Below are 5,944 nucleotides of genomic sequence, written 5' to 3'. Positions count from 1 at the left end.
AATTTTATTTTTTCAGTTTTGGTTTTCTCTCTTTGGCTTGCAGATGGTCTCTCTCCTGCTGCCGCTTTACATAGTTGCCCTGTGAACATGCAAGCTGATGGTGTCTCTTTTGTTCATCCAAATTTCCTCCCCTTATAAAGACACTAGTCAGATTGGATTAGCCCCCACCCCAGCCTCATTTTAACGTAACCACCTTAATGCTCTATCTTCAAATACAGTCATTCTGAGGTACTGGGGGTTAGAGATTTAACATATGAATCTTGGGGGACACAATTCAGTCCACATGGAGTCTCTTCCAGTTTTTACACATATCACTTTTCATTGCTTTTTAAAAACTGTTGTTAATAATTTATTTATATGAATAAGGATGAAAATAAAATCAACACATTGAAATTGATTGAAATTTTTACCAGTCTCTTGTGTCTCTTCTAATCTATCAGTTCCCCTCTTTCTTTCTTTTTCTTTCTTCTTCTTCTTCTCCTTCTCCTTCTTCTTCTCCCTTTCAATTGATTTGTTGCAGGAATTGAGTTGTTAATTCTGTAGTTTTCTGAAGTCTGGACTTTACAGAATGCTTCTTCATGATGACATTTAACATTTTTCTCTGTCACTTGTATTTCTTATCATTTGTTATTTAGATCTAGAGTTTGGATGTGATTCAGGTTTGATATTTTGGCAAAAATACTTTATAAGTAGAATTGTAAACTTCCACCAAGAGGCACATAATCGATTGTCTCTTTTTCTATGACTTCAGCAGCCACCGATAATTATTTCTTAGATCTAATATTTCCTTAGGGGTTGCAAAATGGTGATATTTTAATCCTATCAACACTTCTTCATCCACTAGCTGGAATACTTCTATAAAGAGAAAATTTTCTTTATTATCTACTTGGTTGCCCTCAGGTATATATGAGACAGAATGAATACTTTATTTTCAAGTTTTCAAAATGGTGAGTTGAGTCCCTAGCCTCTTCCAAAGGTGATTACTGATTTTTAAATTATTGTAAACATATGCATTTAAACATAATTGGTGTGTTTCAATTTACTATAATTATCATTCCTATTGATGCTCAAGCCCTATCTTTGGCCACTGGGAGCTCCTGCAAGTTGGCTCCTGAGTCTTTTTAACATGACTTCAGTAGTCTTTGACAGAATCCTTGATTTCTGGTATGACAATATATTCCACTCTTATCTGGTACATTTCCTGCACTACGCATGGTATCAACCATTTCTCAACGGAGCACTGATTATTTTTTAGTGGGAAATGGTATTTAAAAAGCACAGCCTGAGTGCTGGGGACCTTACTGTTACCCAGTTGGTCATAGTATTTCTAAGCCTTTGTGTTTATAAATAAAACATAATTAGATCAGAATATTTATATACATTTTCACCTACATGAATGTCCAGAGGACTTACTGCTCAACTTAGACATGTTGAATAATACAGCAATATAGGAGTCAGTAACTACTTGTGACATGAAGTTCTCTGTCTTTCTCTTATATTGGATGTCTAGTTTTAATGTTAGGATCTGGTGAATTTCACAACTCTTACTATTGTAGATGGAATATCAGGAGGGGGAATGAGAGGTTGAGTTACCTGAAAAACATTTTCTCAAAGTAGAGATAGTTACTTAATTTCTTGAAATATGCTAAAAAAAGATCAGTGAATTGAGAATTTTACTTTATCTTAGTTTTCTTTTGAAGATTGTTATTTGGCATAAATTACATATTTAATTTGTGTTTTTTTCCTCAGAGATATGTTATTTCTGAGCTATGTTTAGTACTAATCTTTCAGTAGGTATAATGCATACATTTCTTTTTCATTTTTATAAATTTATTTATTTATTTTTGGCTGTGTTGGGTCTTCATTGCTGCACACGGGCGAGCAGGGGCTACTCTTCATTGCTGTGTGTGGGCTTCTCATTTCGGTGGCTTCTCTTTTTCTGGAGCACGGGCTCCAGGCAGGCAGGCTTCAGTAGTTGTGGCTCACGGGCTCTAGAGTGCAGGCTCAGTAGTTGTGGCACACGGGCTTAGCTGCTCCACGGCATGTGGGATCTTCACGGACCAGGGCTCGAACCCGTGTCCCTGCATTGGCAGGCAGATTCTTAACCCCTGCGCCACCAGGGAAATCCATGATTCATACATTTCTGTTAAAGTGTATTTACTCCCCAGGGCTCTTGGCATAAAACCTTCTCTATAAAATGTAGTAATTTTTTAGAAAGTTTTTAAAATTTTTACGAGGCTTCTTTGTTTTAAAAAATGCATGTGCCTGTACAAGCACATATACAAATATCTCAGCAGGATGAATTGGCTTGAATATTTGATTAATATGATATGCTGTGGAGCCAGCCCTACATTCAAGCCTCCATCTTCATGAGTTACTGTGAAATGAAAAGTGGATTTTTTTTCTCATCTGAAATTGTTGCTCTTGTAGATCTAATCACACAGCACAGACACAATTAAATAATTACCTTATGAATTGCTAGAGAAGCTACATATTCAGAATTTAAGCTCCTTGGAAGAGGAATGTTATCTCTATTTCCATTCACTCCTCCATCTTTTGTAATCTGGCTTTCATTCAGAATCTGGGTAACCACTTGGCAAGTGGTTACCAATGATTTTCTTGTTGCTAGATACAATAATCTCAGTCTTCATCTGATTGTAGTTTCTTTCTACAGCTTTGTATCCCTATGGACTCTTTTTTTATTGCTGCTTTTAACTTTCTTGCCTCTCTCATGAAGCCGTCCTCTCATATATTACCAATATGTCATGTGTGTGATGTAAATAATACCAACATGTTCATATCTTCCTAAAAATACATTCTTAATCCACATTTAATTCAACCATATTTTCAGTAACAATGCTAAAATAAAATCTTGAACTATTAGCTATCTGTAAAATATTTTACTTATCCATTAAGAAATTTGATATTAAGTCCATACAAAATATCAGATACTATGTGCTAGGTGTAAGTGATGAGCAAATCAGAGAGTATTAACTACAAAACATGGTAACTGCCATTAGGTAAATGTCCTGGATGCTCTGTGAATGCATAATGAGGGAACTGAGTTAGTCTGGTGGTCAAGGAAATTAAGGGATATTTGAGGTGAGATCTGCAAGATTATGTTGGTATTAACTAATCAAAGGAATGGGGCAGTAGTTGCATTCCAGGCTGAAAGAACTGCATCTGGCAAGCTGTGAGGTGGGAGAAAGCATGGACATATTGAAGGAGTTATGGTTAAGCATGGGGTTGGAGGAGGAGAGTATGGCTACTGTGGTTGGAAAAAGAAGCACAGCAAGATCTTGTAGGGCAGTATAGGCCATGGTAAGAATTTTTATCTTTATCTTAAGAAAAGGAGAAACCATTGAAGTGATGTGACCAGATTTTCAGTTACATAAAAAAAGAAAAAAATCACTTTAGATGCACGTTGGAGAATGGTTTGGAGAAGAAGCGAGAGCAGATACTAGCAGGCTGGGAGTTCAGAGGAGAGATTTTGGTAGTTTGAACTAAAGTGTCTGTATGCAAGATGGAGAGAAGTAGAATGCTTTAAGATATATTTAATAATGAAGGAATAACTTCAACAGTGTTTAGCAATAAACTTGAGATAGAAGATAAAGGAGAGGAAGATGTTATGCAGGTTTGTACAGCTGAAGAGCTGTACTGCTGATCATGGTTACCAAAACAGGGAGCACTGGATGAGGATGCAGTTTGAGGTAAAGATCACAAGTTTGAGTTCAGAGAGTTTGAACTTGAGACATGGTGATATATCCAGGGTGGAGATGTTCAATATTAGTCTAGAGCTCAGAGAAGAGTGCAAATTTTAAATGTAGACTAATTTATACTGACAAATGTAGAAATGAAATTTTATGTCACAATTTTAGCATGGAAGATTCATTTATTTTTCAGAAAAAAATAGTAGATGTTATAGTAATTCTGAAACTTGTCCAGCAAAATAATTTGATAAAATATGTTGATACCACCTCTTCCATCCCTAAATTTGCTTAATCACTCTGAAGATTTTTTACACTTCTTTACACTGTTAATTCTTTTTTATTTAAAAAATTGTAGTCTTAACATTTTCTTTGATTATTTGTATATAAGGACATGTTCCCAAGATATAAATATACAGGCAGACTTTGGAGATATTGTAGGTTCAGTTCCAGACCACTGCAATAAAGCAAATATCACAATAAAGCAAGTTGAACAAATTTTTTTGTTTCCTAGTGCATATAAAAATTATGTTTACACTACACTGCAGTCTATTAAGTGCTAAATTGCATTATGTCTAAAAAACCAAAGTGCATACCTTAATTAAAAATACTTTATTACTGAAGGGACTTCCCTGGTGGCACAGTGGTTAAGAATCTGCCTGCCAATGCAGGGGACACGGGTTCGAGCCCTGGTCCGGGAAAATCCCACATGCCACGGAGCAGCTAAGCCCGTGCGCCACAACTACTGAGCCTGCACTCTAGAGCCCGCAAGCCACAAATGCTGAGCCCGTGAGCCACAACTACTGAAGCCCGCGTGCCTAGAGCCCATGCTCTGCAACAAGAGAAACCACTGTAATGAGAAGCCCGTGCACCACAACGAAGAGTAGCCTCCGCTCACCGCAACTAGAGAAAGCCCATGTGCAGGAACAAAGACCCAATGCAGCCAAAAATAAATAAATAAATTTATTTAAAAAATACTTTATTACTAAAAAATGCTAACCATCATCTGAGTCTTCAGCAAGTCATGATCTTTTTGCTGGTGGAGGGTCTTACCTCCATGTTGATGGCTGCTCACTGATCAGGGTGGTGGTTCCTGAAGATTGGAGTGGATGTCACAATTCCTTAAAATAAGACAACAATGAAGTTTGCTGTGTCCACTGACTCTTCCTTTCACGAAAGATTTCTCTGTAGATGCAATGGAGTTTGCTAGCATTTTACCCACAGTGGAATTCCTTTCAAGACTGGAGTCAGTCTTCTCAAACCCTGATGCTGCTTTATCAACTAAGTTTATGTAATATTCTAAATTCTTTGCTGTCATTTAAACACTCTTCACAGCATCTTCACCAGGAATAGATTCCACCTCAAGAAACCACTTTTGGCTTCCCTGGTGGCGCAGTGGTTGGGAGTCCGCCTGCCAGTGCAGGGGACATGGATTCGAGCCCTGGGCCGGGAAGATCCCACATGCCGTGGAGCTGCTAAGCCCGTGCGCCAGAACTGTTGAGCCTGCACTCTAGAGCCCGCTAACCACAACGGCTGAAGCCTGTGTGCCTGGAGCCTGTGCTCCACAAGAGGAGAAGCCCCCGCTCACCACAGGTAGAGGAAGCCCACGCGCAGCAACAAAGACCCAACGCAGCCAAAAATGAATAAATAAATTTAAAAAAACCCTTTCTTTGCTCATCCATAAAAAGCAACTCCTCATCTGTTAAAGTTATATCATGAGATTGCTGCAATTCAGTTACATCTTCAGGCTCCACTTTTAATTCTAGTTCTCTTGCTATTTCCCCCAAATCTGCAGTTACTTCCTCCACTGAAGTCTTGAACCCCTCAAAGTCATCTATGAAGGTTGGAATCAATTTCTTCCAAACTCTTGTTAATGTTGATATTTGGACCTCTTCTCATAAACCATGAATGTTCTTAATGGCATCCAGAATGGTGAATCCTTTCCAGAAGGTTTTCAATTTACTTTACCCAGATCCATCAGAAGAATGACTGTCTATGGTAGCTGTAGCCTCATGAAATGTATTTCTTAAGTAATAAGACTTTAAAGTCAAAATTACTCCTTGATGCATGGGCTACAGAATAAATGCTGTGTTAGAAGGCATGAAAACAACCTTAATCTCATTGTATGTCTCTATCAGAGCTCTTGGGTGACCAGGTGCATTGTCAATGAGCAGTAATATTTTGAAAAGAATCTTCTGAGCAGTAGGTCTCAGTAGCAGGCTTAAAATATTTATTTA

Source organism: Hyperoodon ampullatus (assembly GCF_949752795.1).
Source record: "Hyperoodon ampullatus genome assembly, chromosome: 6".
Lineage (NCBI taxonomy): Eukaryota > Metazoa > Chordata > Mammalia > Artiodactyla > Ziphiidae > Hyperoodon > Hyperoodon ampullatus.
This window is presented reverse-complemented; position numbering follows the sequence as displayed.